Consider the following 16704-nt stretch of genomic DNA (forward strand, 5'->3'; position numbering starts at 1 on the left):
CATTGAAAAAATATATATATATCACTGTAGAATAAAAAACCTTCAATCATGAATATTGTTTTTACTTTTCGTTTCAACATTTGTATGATTTGGAAAATTCTATTGGAAGTTGAAAGAAATCGAATGAACGAATATTATCAGTGGAGTAATTTAGAAAAACCTGGAACAACGGTTCAGTGGCATCATAGTATTATAGTAATGTTTTCTATAATAAACTCATGCTTACAGTGAGAAATGTAAAATAATGATATGAAATCATGATGTACATGATGATTGATTATTATTGTTAATGATCGATGATTGATTCATACAATAAGTACATAGTCAGAATGATAGGGAGAGAAAAAATAAGGTAACATTGTGATATTCCTCTTCCAAATTTAGATAAGGTTACAAATAGTCCGAAATAGGTTAAGTCTTGTAGTTCTTCATAATTAATTAAACATTTAATTTCGAACAAAAACAGTAAATCTGAGGAGCACTTGCTGTATTACAGTATCACCACACATTGTGATAAATTTTTCCTGGACATGAGGAGATTGCATTTTACAACACCAAATTTTCCCCGGTGTAAAGCAGCACGGGTTGTTGTTACATTCTTTATTCATTCATACAATAAATACATAATGGAAATGATAGGGAGAGAAAAAAAAGGTAACCTTATGCTATTCCTCTCCCAAATTTAGATAATCTATATAATTATATAAAAGCGAAATGGCACTCACTCACTCACTGACTGACTGACTGACTCACTCACTCGCAGAACTAAAAATCTACCGGACCAAAAACGTTCAAATTTGGTAGGTATGTTCAGTTGGCCCTTTAGAGGCGCACTAAGAAATCTTTTGGCAATATTTTAACTCTAAGGGTTGTTTTTAAGGGTTTAAAGTTCGTCTTTTAGCATGTATATTCTTCTCCCAATCTCTTAATTATAATTGAAATTTCCATATCATATGTTACTATAGAGCTATAATCTAGATAGAGTACCTCTTCGAAACAGTTGTTAACTGGCAACTAAATTAATAATTTTGTCAGGTTGGCATTAAGTTGAGTTGACTTTGTTAGGTTGGCATTAAGTTGAGTTGACTTTGTTAGGTTGGCACCAAGTTGAAGATTTAAATGCATTTATTGCGGAAAAATTGATTGGGCACTGCTACTTCAATCCTGGGAATATTATATTACTAGCCGTCAGGCTCGCTTCGCTCGCCATATCCGTTTAGCCAGACGTTTAGTCTGGACCCCCGACTGGATTGTCCTAACATATGATAAAAATGCTCAAATGAAAAATGCAGGCGAGCGAAGCGATTCTGCTGATCTCATTCTTGGACGATCCAGTCGGGGGTCCAGGGGGCGGAGCCCCCTGGCTAGACGGATATGGCGAGCGAAGCAAGCCTGACGGCTAGTGTTACATATAGTCCAAGAAATGTTAAGTCTTGTAGTTGTTCACTTCAAAAAATATTTTCAGTCCTTAATTATTTCCTGGTTACCTGTTAGTTTTCAATAAGTATTATCTGACTAACGCAGTAGAAAGTCAACTTCTTCTTTCTTTTATTGCACCTATTGTTGTATTGACTCCTCCTCTAAACACGGACTTGTTCCATATTAGGGGAGTAATTTTCAGGGGAACATATTGTAAAATGTATACTTTCTGAAAATAAAATGAATTGAAAATGAATTTAAAAAAATGAATTGAAACTGAATTGAAATTGAATTTAATCATTTTACGAGAAGAATTGGAACCCAGTTGGAAAATGTACTAACCATTTAGAGACTACTAGTTCTGGAAAGCTAATGGGATAATATTCTAATCAGTATTCAGTCCCATAAAGGAAAAAGTACTAACATTCAGGAGCTACTTTAGTTCTGGATTGCAACTGGGATATTTCGAATTAGCAATTAAATTTGAGTGTCTGAATAAATCAGTTTGTATATTTTATTGTTTAGGTCATCATTTCAGATTCTGCATTTTGATTTGTAAACTAACTGATCCTGATCCTGATCCCTATTAATGATAATCAGATTGGAGAGCGTTCGTTAGAATGGACATGATTGGAGCCACTTCCTAACCATATTCTGCTTCTGCGAAATTGAGCAAACGAAATTTAAATACTCCAATTATGGACAGTGCAGAAACAAGGATTAGCATTAGGAGTGTTTATAAAATACATATTGAATACATTATTATTTGCATATATGATGAGGTGAAGAAAGGGGACAGCAGACAGCACCTGTAATCATCAGTCTGGCCAACTGGTCGGCCTTACAAAGTCAATGGCCCAAAACAGGTAGGACCAACCTACCGTTACAGATTATATCGTTCCTCGGAGCCTATTTCTCTCCATTAAAAACTAAATTATTACTATTAGCCGAATGAAACCGCCAGATTGAGTTTAATGCTCACGGTAACACTGAAAGTGAAAAACAAACTCAATCAACGAAAACTATAGGTTGTTACACTAGGTCAAGTTTTATGTCTCGGTTTGAAGAGTTGATGAACTCACAGGCCTATCAATTTCAATCGTTTCTACGTATTGAGAGAGATTATCCAGAGGCAATGAATCGCAAATATAGTAATGCAATAAAAGCAATAATGTTGCAATAAAGTGAAAGGTTAGACATACTCTAAGGAAATTTCGCTAGACTGGAGAGAGTGAAACTACTACTCTTTCCCAAAGTAATGTTCGAGTGATTCATCAATTCGATTTGAAATTGTGGTTAATTTATTCTGTTCAGTTCTCTCAGCTACTGGATAATTCAATTTGTCAAACTTGGCTTTCGTCTCGCCATGCCCGATGACAGGTCTACCAAGTAAAAAATTGAATGACTATTGACTGGCCAAGCATGGAAAGAGTAATCAATTAGATAAAGGTTCATGGTGAAAAAATATGATCAGTGCAACCGGAAGTTGCATTCTAAGAAAGTGCAATCTATCAGATACATAACTATTCACAATTTTTCCTGTCGATGTCTCTACACCTTGCTAAAAATTTCACTAGTTCTTGAAAAAAATGCGGCAAAAGTATTATAACTTTAATAAGAATACTATCATAGATAAACAATAGCGTAAGTAGATATCCCATGGGATAGGGCGTTTATGTCGCAACTTTTACTGTTAACTCAAGCCGATTATTGTCGATTCATACTGTTTTGTTGGGGTGAGAGAGTATGAACGGCACAATATGAGAGACTACCAGCGTCACACAGCTTCACCCTTCACGGGAAAGAACTACGTGGACTATCGGCTTGAGATGAGTAAAAGTTGCGATATAAACGCCCTATACCATGGGATATCTACTTATGCCGTTGTTTCTCTATGATACTATATTCTAATAAGATAGGAGAAAAGAATACTATATTAGTAGCCTAATATTTCATATCTGGTAGCCTAATAAACGAGAGCACAGACAACCACAATCAGTTTATATCTGTGATAAGAGCATGGTGCTGGAGACAAAAAATGCAATGGTATCTTTTCTCTAAAATTGTGCTTATTATTCTAATCTGAGCATTTGGAAACTCTCCTGTCTTGAAACTCTTTATGGAAATAAACCTTATAATAAAAACTGTTGAAAAAATATTGATTGAGTCGTTCTATTCACGAAGTGAGAATAGAAGTTCCCAAAGCTAACTGCCTCTAATCACCGGTCGCTACTTATCAATGCATCCAATAATAATAATTATTATCAATCATCATTATTATCCTTCACATTTCAAGCAGAAAGCCTATGAGCATCAATTTGAATATTGATTGATCACTTTCACTTATAACGTTCCCACAGCCTGCAGAGTAATCAAATTAACGGATATGGACGTGCAGCGTTCGGTACGATCATTGGAAAAAGACTGTTCAAATACAAAAGCCGGGCTCTGTATGCTCAGCTGTCAGATGATGTTCAAGTGTTTACATTAGTTATTATCAAGATACGCTCACAGATTGTTTAAAATACTCCGAGGATCATACGCCAGACAAACTCATCAAGGGGCCTGTGAACTTTGGCAGCTCATGATCTCACCGTATTCTTTACTATTTATATATTATTATGTACACTATAGATATACTGTGGCAGATGTTAACCAACCGTGCGGACCAGTTCCTATGACCCGGCCGTCATAACAATCACCATAATCATAATCATTTTATTCCTCCTCTTCTTCTTCATCATCATCATCTCTTCCTCAGTCGGTAAACAACTTTCATCCAAGGAAAAAGTGCCGGCACAGTTTTATTCGAAAAAAGTGCCACTTCCCTCAGATTTCATTTCTCTCCCGTTCGAAAGAAAGGCGACTAATGCTTTTTCCAGTAGAAAAGACTGGCTTTTCAATTAACTTGCAACAGTTTATTTCAAATCGACTGGATAAATCATCGAGAACGAAGGTGCACTCAACACGCGAGCGATTCACACTTTTTGCCGGAAGCGTTAAGTCGTTTAAAGCTTCATCCGGCACACTTCCTTGAGTTTAATCACAAAAATAAAGCGGTAAATGTCGTTTTTCAAAATATGAATGATACTTTGAAGCTCGAGGCCTTGTGAAATCTGTCTCATGATGTATACGTATTTCATCCTTCTTTCCACCCAATCTTGGTTTCTAGAGAAGACTGATAAGATTGAGATTTTAATATCAAAGTTTCACTTCGGAACTAGAGTTTTTGAGATATAATGATTACCCACTTCATTTTTGAAAGTCAAAACTTGCTAGAAGGCCTGAACTAGGAGCATGATCAGAATAATAAAAAAGAGCTGAACTAGGATCATTGGATAGGATTACCTCCTTGCGTGAGAGATGATAAAAGGTCAACGCATAGTGGAGAGGTAAAGGTAGCATATAAGGTATCTGAGAATGTTGAAAATAATGCATGTATCTAAAAAGTGTATCCACTCTCTTCTTCCTTCTACGCTACCTTCGACGCTCCACTATGTTCTGACTTCTTTCTGATACATTAGAATACATGCATTACTTTTCAACACCCTCAGTTACCTTCTATATTAAAACTGAACTCTAACTATACTTCAAGACCCTGTCATCTCCATCAAAGATATTTTGAATGATGATGGTACTAATCTAGAGATCAAAAATTGGACTTATGGTAATGGTACAATTCCAGAAATTAACTAACATCTGTTCCCACTGGAAAATCAACAGTAGCAGCAGAAGCATTAATTTGTATTTTCTTAAAATATTAATTACGATGAACATGAAATTATGCACTTTATTAATTTAGCGATTACTTTTAAATAGGTGTGTGAACCCATCTATTTTTGAAGAAATAAGGAAAGCAAATTTATCTCAGAGGCTCAACACTATGAAAGGTAATATCATAGGTAGACAGACATTGCATCGACCCTCCTACCTTCTTCGTATATTAGAAACTAAGATATACCTATAGGTATATCAAGGTATGAAAAAGCTGTTCAGATATGAAAGGTATCAACAGGCTGTTCAGTTTCAGACCAGCAAAATCTTGACGTGAACAGGATAACTACTTCACGGTCGAATAAATAATACACTGATTGTTATGTGCATAAAAATTGCTACTAATCAATATTTCCTATCTGTTATGTTTGTTTTAGTTGTTATGCGATATGCTGAAAATATATGCTTATTTTTTATTTTTCAATTAAACTTCAAATATACATTCAACAGGAAGAGCAATCAATATTAACTACCACAAGAGTTTTCTCCAGATTATAAACTGCTATAGATGATATCACAGAGAATGCTTGTATCTGTGATGATATCAAGAGAAAAGGCGAAGTAAAACTAACCAAATTAGATCTGCTAGGAAGGGATTTCTAGCTATGTGGGTCACAGCTAAGTACACGATCTCAATAGGGCTACTGATATACAATCATCGACAGAAACGAGCGCTCTTATCAGTAGTATCGCTCATTTTCGCATCAGCAGTTATCTACGTTCCTTGCGGACGTGATAAATTTCTATAAATGAAATAAATTGATCCATTATCCGGCAAGAAGTAATCCATTTATCGTTTTTGCCTCAAGGTGATGTCCTATTTCTGTGACGCCCTTCCTCACGCTGGGTGCAATCAACTAGTGATCGCGGTTCACGAAATGTGGGTTAGTGCACTTAATCGATGTTATGGACTCCATCAGGACGTTCTATATAGTACACTCACCAGATAAAGGTCACATTCGTGTATCTTGGCAGGAAAAGATTGGTTTTCATACGTCCGCTCTGAAAGTTTCCAGCTCGTTTATTGCGATCATTCACATTCAAAGATTGATACGAGGGAGTTATCAGAGAAATTTGCGAGATTTCTAACGGTATCAACATTAGCAGAGGGGTACTCAGCCGGAATAATTGAGTCATTATGTTTAGGCGTCAACCATAAATTAATAATTCTTCTATTTACAAGAAGCCTTGCAGAATTAAGTACCATTATTATAAAACGGACCTTATTTAGATGCCATGCGAGATGAACATCATTATGGGGTTGGAAAAGGAAAGTAGGAGCTATTTAGTAGAAATGTTGAGTGCTGGGAAAATGATTGAGATTCATATGAAAAGAAATTATGATACTTACATAGAACTCAAAATTGATGAAGTACTTTACTGTTTTCAAACCGGAATTCTATATTTATTTCTTAATAGATTATGATCAAGATATACGCCGTTTGGTTTATTTTCAATAATTACATCGTCCTACTCATGGACTCATCTAGGAAGTCATTGACTTCATTCTGAGCCCAAAACTACCTACTTCAATGAAGGATAAGTGAAAAAATGTGAAGAGGTCTACTGATTGTAAAGTTAGTTGAGCAACAATTTCTCAAATTAAAAAAAAATACAAAAATACAAATGAATTAATGAAAGACATAAATACTCTGTATTTAACATCAATTCTAAAAGTTGAGACTAGTTTGGGAGCGGTTTGAATCAGTGGTCGCGCTGATAAGCTTAGATAAGTTAAGAATCATGCGCTTGCTACTCCCGTTGGAAGGGTGACCGTTTGAGCCAACTCCTCTGAATATGATTCATGAGTTGTAAAATCGCTTCCCGGTGGTTAGGAATCTACCTAAAACTGTAGGTCCACTCATCTCTCATAATCATCCGCCTCTTCACCCACGCACAAGCCTAGAGCTCATGTGGTCTTCACCCTCAGAAAAAAAAACTTTCCGACATTCGGATCGAATTATACCCCAAAAATGTCAGGAATATTATGTGGATATTTTGTATGGCCACATTTTGTAAGACTATTAAATGATAAGAAGGTATTTTCTTTATAATTATACTCCTAATAATATGAGTAGTTAAGTATAAGTATAAGTATACTCAAGAAGACAAGTGGGGAAATGAAACGGTTACTTCTACTAGTAAGTAGGTACCTAATTGCTCTAAGGTTGATGACTCCCAAATTGCAACAAAGCTGTCTTACAGCAATAACCGTGCAAAAGGCTAATCGATAATAGCTTCAACGTTTTTCCGTTTCTTTTTGGTGTAGATAGTTTAGAACAACTGTTGTATTGCTCCCGAACGTTTTTGTGAGTACAATTTCTAGTTACGAACAACATGGAAGAACACTGTCTACCCAGTGAGTATAGAATGTAACATAGAATCGTACATTCATACTCACTGTGTCTACCATGTGGAAAAAAATTAGTTAAGTCCAAGTGTTTTACACACTAGCGGACACCTTTCCACGATATTCATCTGAATATTTTCATTGTCTAAATTGGAATTTTATATCAATGCCATAAATTAGGAACTAAAGAGACCAATATACGTCCCCAAATTTGACCAGGAATGACAAGAAGAGAGAAAGGAAGTTATGAAAAGTATTGTAGTGCTTCAACCAGAGAGTACGTATAGAATGTAACTTCTATCAGAGGGGAGTAAGTAATATTTATTTGAATAAAAAAAAATGAATAAAATGTTTATTTCCACCAAAAAAAAAAACCAAAACTACAACATCAATAACACAAAATATTAGATAAATTACTTACAACATTACATACAATAGTTAGTTACAAAAAAATCTTATGTGTCCTCTACTTGTTTAGATTTTTCTGTGTGGAAATTGACCTACTCCACTATGGCGTACCATGTTCTAGAGAAGACTCCTTAGTATGAGAAGATTTACTTAGTATTACTTATTTTATCTGTGGTTATTACTTATTTTATCTGTGCTTCTATACTCTGTGGCTTCAACGCATCCATCAAGAATGGATAGTATATAATGTAATAAAAACCCATAGTATTGTTATTGCCAAACTTTTATTGATCAAAAATCGAAATTAGGTAGTTTTATTAAAAATCACTGGGACACAAAAAATCTTATGCAATTACGCAATAAAAGTTGAATGACCCATGAAGAAACAGAAAACACATTTGCAAAAAAAGCCCGTCCAAGACTACGCCTCATAAACAATTGTTCAATTTTGGCGATTTTTTTGTTTATGAGACCTCGTCTCATAAACATCTGTAGTGCGGGTATGGGCTATGGGCGGGGTTGAAGGGGTGGCTTTGGAGGGTTACGAGTAAGTTATGGCCAGCATACTATTTTGGGAAAATGCTACCAATCCCTAGCTCAGACACGAATGCATCGTCAAAATAGTGGGCTACATTTTCGTATTCTTCTTATTTTGATGGCCTTCAAGGACTAAGGCATACAAGTACCGTATTTGTCTGTTCCGACTCACAATTTAATAATTATACCTATAACCAGAGACATGAAATATAGCTCCTTTGCTCCAGGAGTAAAGGACCTCCTTTGCTCCTTATGCTCTTTTGCTTTCCTTATGCTCTTTACCTCCTTCTTTATGCTCCTTTATCTATGCTATAACTTATAATGAAGATAACTGTTGTTTTACTCACATTGAATTATTATGTACCTATAACATATAACTGAAAATTGTTGTTTATCTTTTTATCTCTCTTGTAATGATAAAATGACATCTCTTTCTCATTGCGGTTCATATAACATAGTATTGTTGTGAAATTATTATATTTCATATTTTAAAGATAGGTAACAGAAAGATTTTATAGATAAGTTAGGTAACAGATTCCTAACAGAAATAATTTTGCATTTGTATGATGAAGAATTTATAAGCTAACTAATCAGTATATGGTATTAACTGAAAAACACTCGAATCTTTTCAAGTCTGTTAAAATAAATCATGGTATCGTAGGCCTACCATCAACCTGAAATTATTTATTTTTAATTATTGTAGAATTATAACAATTATTCATTTGAAATTTGATACCTAAGTACTTTTTTAAATGTGAAAAGGTATTCAGTCCCAAGAAAGTTTGTAGTCCACCTTTTCAGGAAAGTTTGTAAGAAGCATAAAGTTTGAAACAACATCAGATTGAAATGCTGCAATAAGCTTCCTCGATCTAGATATTATAGAATCTTGAATGGTTGAAGCCCACAAATTGAAACATGGAAATTATAATGTAACGTGTTGTCAATGTATAGGTGCTGTCTATAGAGGCCTCAATATTTATTAATATTAATAAATTAATAGAAACAAAATCATTGATCATTCTTAACTATGAATGATTGGGAAAGTAACAACAGGCTTAGTCCCAGTTGCACAAAAGCCGGTTAAATTTTAATCGTAGTTAATTTCACAAGAACCAATCATTAAATGCATTTTTGAAAGACGTCTTCTCTGATTGGTTTTGTGGAATTAAATACTGTTAACACTTGACCGGCTTTTGTGCAACCGGCACTCAAAGTCGAAAACTGTTCCTTTCCCAAACTTGGATGGAAATTGTACAAAAATAGGTTATGTTTATAAATGTCCTAAGCTTTGTTCAATTTTGGGTCCAAAATTGAAACTTGAACTAGGAATTTAGGTAAGTTGAAAACCAAACTAAATAAAAATATTTCACTAAATCATCACTGATAACTGGAATATTGGTACCTACTGCATTAGGCTAATTATTAAAAATATTAAAACTTGAAAAGAAACAGACATACTTCTGAGATTTTGTCAAAGACATGTTATTTGATATTTAAATTCTCTAGGAACAAGATAATATAATGATTATACTCACAGTGTTATCAATTTATTGTCAATACGGCAGATTACATGACGAGGATGCCTGTGTTATCACTTGAAACTCACTTTTACTCCACCGGCATGGAATCAAAGTACATTCTTTCGAGTAAACTCAATGATGCACAATCCTTTCTTATTTCTCACAGCTGCTAGTTTGACACTTCACTTTGACAAAAAAAATCTGCTTAAATAACAATAATATAGACGATATGAAGTTTTATCTACGGCAACAAACTAACAAACAAGATTCAACAAGTTGATTTCGGTAAATCAGTTTCCGATACTTAAACTGCGAGCCAAAACAACAAACTGGAAGATTTAAAATGGAACGACGCTGCATCACGGTATGCACTCTGGAAACTATCTTACAGACAGGAAACTCATTCTGCAACAGAATCTCTTATCATGTCAGGCTTGAAATCTCTATAATGTTGTTATCTATTAAAAATTAATAGTTTATTTTTTTCCTTGGAAGATACGGTAGAGTATGGTTAGGGAACTCGATAAATTTTGCTACATTTTTTGTTGTGTAATGCAATTTAAAAATTCAATTAAAAAAACAGATAATACATTAATTTTAAATTCTTGTGAATAGGCTATGGTACTTATTTTTTAATTATTTTTCTTTCAGTTGACCTTGAATAAGGAATGTATTTTACAATTCTTGTCTGGAAGAATACACTCTAGACCTCTTGAACTCTTCAAAAGTTTAATCAAATTTTATTCAAAATATTAGGCCTATTTTATTGGAAAGTTGGAAACAAATGGAGTCAAAAATTAGAATTAAATCATTGAGGAGCTAGAAAAGAAAGTGAAATTGGTAAAAACTGAGGAAGAGAAACCAAAGTTTATAACGGGGTCGAAGGAAGACAGCCTAAATAAAACTTCTAATGGCAACTTTAATCGTGATGTTTAAAAATGTCCATGCTCAATACCATGTAATATTCCTTTCCACCACTGATCTAGATCTGAAAGGATTCAAGGATATAACTTAATTAACATGGTTGTTTTTTTTCAAGTCAGATAATCAATCAGAAGGATGTGATTGATTTGATTGTTTTTTTCTCTAAAAAATAGAAGGCTAATACATAATAACAGAGAAAAACTAATAACGCTATTTAATAGAAGAACTATGTCTGCAATCCATTTTTTTCAGTTTAGGACAAAAAATATTGCTAAACCGTATAAAATTAGCCAAATTTGTGCTAGATTGCTATTAGAATGATATTAGTAAAAATGTAAATATAATAATATTCATTATGATTAGAAGTTTGGAGTTTGCTTTTATATGGGTATGATAAATACATTTTTCAAATAAAAATAACCTACCGTACTCATATACGAATTTGAGTATAGGTAGTCTAAAAACATTGTAGGCCTACTGTATGCGTTGTTGAGGAGCAAGTAGTTTTTCAAATTATTGATTGATAAAATTTCTGTCCAGCGATAATTCATTTCAAATTATTTGTAGTTCATAGTCTGGAGTCTGATAAATAATAAATTAAACATATTTCTTGAGAGAAGCGATGAAGAAATACAGATCAGGAACAATTCTTCGACAATGCAGGATACACATCACCGTGATACAGATGAATTTGCGTATCTTCACGCCAGAGCGGTGCTTTCAGCAAGCAAACAGCTGATAAGCTTGACAAAAGATGCATTCCATCCGTGGTGTGTATGTTAGGGGGAAAGAGGATAGGGTAGTAGGACCAAGAGGAAGGGTGAGGAGAAGAAAGGAATCTGTAGATGAAAGGAAGGTTGTTATTATTTTTATCCTGGCAGAGTAGAATATTCCAGACTCTAAACTTCATCCACACACAAAAAAATGGAAGATGCCTTTCATCCAGTTGCTAGCATTTATTCATAACTAGCTGGCCCGGCGAACTTCGTTCCGCCAAAAAGTCAATGTATCTCATGTCGTACTTGACTTTATTTGGTGAATCATGGAATTTATCTGACAATCAATATTTCCATTTACATCTAAATACGGAGTTCCTATGTACTTAATCATGCAGCATTTATTATTCCGAAAACATATTCTTCTCAATCAATTGGTAGTAATATCTATCAGTAAAGTGTTGAATTGAAAAAAAATAGATAGGTTAAATCAGTGTTCCAAGTTTCAACGATGAATTCAATGTTTTCATAGTTGTTGATTGCCAATAGATGATCCAGGGTCCATCGTATGCTTATGCATCGTATGTGATATACGATGAATCACACAGAATTCCTTATTCTTTCCATCTTCCATTTTAGGATGAATATCAGCTAAGCTAAATTAAAAAAAAAAAGAATTATTCTGTCATTCTTCAGTAATTAATAATGATGCAATATGAACAACTCTCTTTCATGAGGTGAATCATTTTTCCCAACATTTTCCAGTTTCTCAATGATAGGGGCCTGATAATTTTGTATAGGTCTTCTATTGGTAGCTGGTACCAATCAACTACACTTCAACTCCAAACTACCGTAGGAAAACTACACTTCAACTCTAAACTACCGTAGTTTAGAAGATGCAAAATCTTATTATCACAACTCATGATCTTGAATCATGATCATCTTCCCGTTCTACGTTAGCCGCTTGGCCGGCAAGTACGGAAACATATGTCTGTAAAATGGATTAATAAATTGAGGAGCTAGATGGAATAGGGGCGTAAACCAAGTTCTGCCCTTTTTCCGTTAAATGCTTTTTTGGAATCTACGTAGTTTAGTTGGTATACCTGCAAAGTTTCACTCTTATATCTTCTTTCTCGAGATCATGACGTTGATTTTTAGGAGGCTATGTTTGTCAGCAGTTCTAGTTTCCACAGTCTGTGATCAGAGCTTTCAGCTTAGGCTTTTGGATTGGTTGTAAACAGAAATGCTTCATGATTATTATGCTCTAATACGTTATACTTTGCTTTTGAAATCTTAGAATCAACTTTGAGTAATAGAAAGTATTGGAACTTGTTTTTTTTTATTCTATTAAACCTACGTCTTTACCGATATCTGAGTGATGACCAAAAGGCATATTTTTTGATAATATATTCGCAAAGTCTCAGGCAGCTACCACTTAGGTTATTGATATTAAGATGTATATAACTTTTTTTCTTATCTCATAAAGGCCTGTTTCGAACAAATTTGCAAAGTCCAGCAGACTAATACCATTTAGGTAGTTATAACTTTTCTGTTTGTTATCATTTATTATTTATTTTTGAAAAATAAATTCAATAAATATCATCATTATTAGGTTTTTATCTATTAAAAATCATCCATTCAATTTTTTTATTATTTTACAGCTGAAATATAATGCAAAGTCTCAAATGACTGAAACTGCCCTTCTTCCATTCAATGTGACTTGAACGGAAAAAGGTCAGTATTGAGCTGTTGAATGGAATAAGGGCAGTTACAAGCATATTTTAAACATTCAATATAGATTAACTGTAGCTGTATACTTCGAATTTTTATATTCCAATCGATTCATAAGATATCAAACTACCATATGATACTAGTTCCAAGTATTTAGAAAAAAACCTCTCTATTTTGAAACTGGTTGAAAACTTCAAGGCCCATTTTCTCGAAATCCCAATTTCTGGGTTACGCCCCTATTCCATTAAACTCCTCAATTACTATTATTAGCCCCCCTTCTAAAATCTCCAGACAGAAACCAACCCCAATATCCACACAACATATTCCCAAAGTTTCATGCCGTTCTGTCAAGTAGTTTTCAAGTGTATAGGGAACAAACATACACACATACATTCGATTTTATATATAAATATATAGCGAATAACAAAATATGGACCTTACTAGTATTATAATACAGCTTTAATTCATCCTATTCTCACAATTATAATTATTGAGAATGATATTTTATGTATCAATATAATTATAAATAAATTATTATTGTGAGAAATGAATGATTCTTTCGGGATGAATTGACCTGCTATTTATTCAAATAATAAACTTCCATGCAATCATTAAAACAAAGTAGGCTTCCCCGAAGCTTTCGGCATTTCTCACAGTTCTACATTCCAGGATTCAAAAACGAATAAATGCCGTAGTTTTATTTTTATTTCAGAAAAAATGAAAATTTTATGGGGTTTTCCACTTAAGGGAGCAGTTTTTCTGCTAGTATCCTACTCAATTATAGATTTTACAATAAATTAACTAGTGAGCCCCCTGGGCTGAAGAGCTCGATAATGAACGGACTATAATAAAATTATTCTGATTTTGAAATCCGCAACTTGAAGGCTCTTCTGGGGGAATTTTTGAAAAACTTGATATTCAATCAGCTGTTCTACTGTACTTCTATTGAAATCCCCGGTTAGAATCAATTTACAATATTCCATATTAAAAATTATTGACCGAGCGAAGTGAGGTCTAAGATTCAAGTCGACGGTTTGGCATTTCTCTTAATGTTTAAATGTTGCGCATTTACGGCGAAACGCGGTAATAGATTTTTATGAAATTTGACAGGTATGTTCCTTTTTTAATTGCGCGTCGACGTATATACAAGTTTTTTTTTGGAAATTTAGCATTTCAAGGATAATATAAAAGGAAAAAGGAGCCTCCTTCATACGCCAATATTAGAGTAAAAATCAGACTATAGAATTATTCATCATAAATCAGCTGACAATCAGGTACTTGTGGATGAGAATCCTGCGTGAGGTCATAGAACTACTAGTGACTTTTGTCTATGTTCTTTCCTCTCGTGATTATCGAGTCCATCTATAGCATACGCAATGCATAGTAACCATATATCGAGACCCTATCCCTTTATTTGCCTGAAAAAGGTCAAAAATGAGTGAAATTGTTGTTTCACAAACTTGATCTGTAAAGAAGAATACTTATGTGTTCAATACTTAAGGCTGATTGATCAAAGCATTCGAAAGTTATTGTAGAACATACACACAAACAAACAGACGGAAACCGATTCAGGCCTTGAGTAAAAAGTAGGAGCTCGCTAACGCTCGTTCAAATACTGTATAATTTTGAATGACCACGCTAAGCTTCTTCTGAGTAAAGTGGTGACATGGTGAATGAAAAAGACTAAGAAATTGTCTAAAAACCACAGATTTATTGATACTTAGAAAGACCGGTTCGGTTATTACACTATTGTCAATCTCTGATAAACATGACCATTGACAATGGTGTAATAACCGAAACCGGTCTTTCAAGTATCAATAAATCTGTGGTTTTTTGACAATTTCTTAGTCTTTTTCATTCAATATGAATAATTACCACAATATCAACTTCTCAACTACACAAAAAGTGGTGACATGGTGTTTAAAAATCTCAACGCATACCTATATAGAAGAAAAACTATTACAGACCATCCGAGAGAATGGTCCTCAAGGCAATATTTCCTGCAAATTTGTCCTATTCGGGTTATGAGGTTACTTGGTAACCGCAAAGCAATGACTTCGGACAATATTCTCATTGAAGTCTCCTTCACGACTTCAATTTATTTTTCTTTACGTGGTGATTGTCGTTGCTGATGCATCATTCTGTCGCCGCCTCGAAAGCCACCAGAGCGCATTGAAAGCTCATCTTCTTTGTGGCTTCAATTAATCACGTCCAGGCAGGGAACTACGTTCGGCCTCTGAAGAATCATGACAATATTTTTCCATGCTAACGACCCATGCTTTAGATTTGGGACAATTTCCTTTGTACTTTTTATGGTCGAGCTTAGGATTAATAAAAATGTGTGTGAATTTGCTACTTTCACTGAATAAATCTAATATGATTGTAATGGCATCTGTGAGGAGAAATGAAATAAAGTCTTGCGGAATAGTGTAGTTTTAGAGATTATAGAAAACTAGCCGTCAGGCTCGCTTCGCTCGCCATATCCGTCTAGCCCCCTGGACCCCCGACTGGATCGTCCAAGAATGAGATTAGCAGGCTCGCTTCGCTCGCATGCATTTTTCATTTGAGCATTTTTATCATATGTTAGGACAATCCAGTCGGGGGTCCAGACTAAACGTCTGGCTAAACGGATATGGCGAGCGAAGCGAGCCTGACGGCAAGTAATATAATATTCCCAGGATTGAAGTAGCAGTGCCCAATCAATTTTTCCGCGATAAAAGCATTCAAATCTTCAACTTGATGCCAACCTAACAAAGTCAACTCAACTTAATGCCAACCTGACAAAATTATTAATTTAGTTGCCAGTTAACAACTGTTTCGAAGAGGTACTCTATCTAGATTATAGTTCTATAGTAACATATGATATGGATATATATATAATTATAATTATACAATTATACATTATAATTAAGAGATTGGGAGAAGAAGAATATACATGCTAAAAGACAAACTTTAAACCCTTAAAAACAACCCTTGGAGTTGAAATATTGCCAAAAGATTTCTTAGTGCGCCTCTAAAGGGCCAACTGAACATACCTACCAAATTTGAACGTTTTTGGTCCGGTAGATTTATAGTTCTGCGAGTGAGTGAGTGAGTGAGTCAGTCAGTCAGTCAGTCAGTCAGTCAGTCAGTGAGTGCCATTTCGCTTTTATATTTATAGATAAGTTACGATCTTAACATCATTATCAATCTCTATTAGCTACTCTAGCACCAGTAGAGACTAGAGAATAATAATTGAAAAATCTGAACTATTTTATCAAATATTTCAAATGAATGAGTTATGTAATTTAAGTCGTAGTTCTTGAATTTACAGAAAAACTGGTTT

At 34.3% G+C, this 16704-nt stretch overlaps 1 protein-coding gene across 1 annotated transcript in view; it reads right to left on the minus strand.

Moving 5' to 3' along the window:
* LOC111055639 (myosin-IIIa) overlaps positions 1-10340 on the minus strand; it is a gene marked incomplete in the record, with an annotated part of 72736 nt that extends 62396 nt beyond the window's left edge. The window contains 1 exon segment of the mRNA XM_039421979.1: positions 10024-10340.
* Between the last annotated feature and the right edge of the window lie 6364 nt (positions 10341-16704).

This window comes from Nilaparvata lugens, chromosome 2 (assembly GCF_014356525.2).
Source record: "Nilaparvata lugens isolate BPH chromosome 2, ASM1435652v1, whole genome shotgun sequence".
In the NCBI taxonomy this organism is placed as follows: domain Eukaryota; kingdom Metazoa; phylum Arthropoda; class Insecta; order Hemiptera; family Delphacidae; genus Nilaparvata; species Nilaparvata lugens.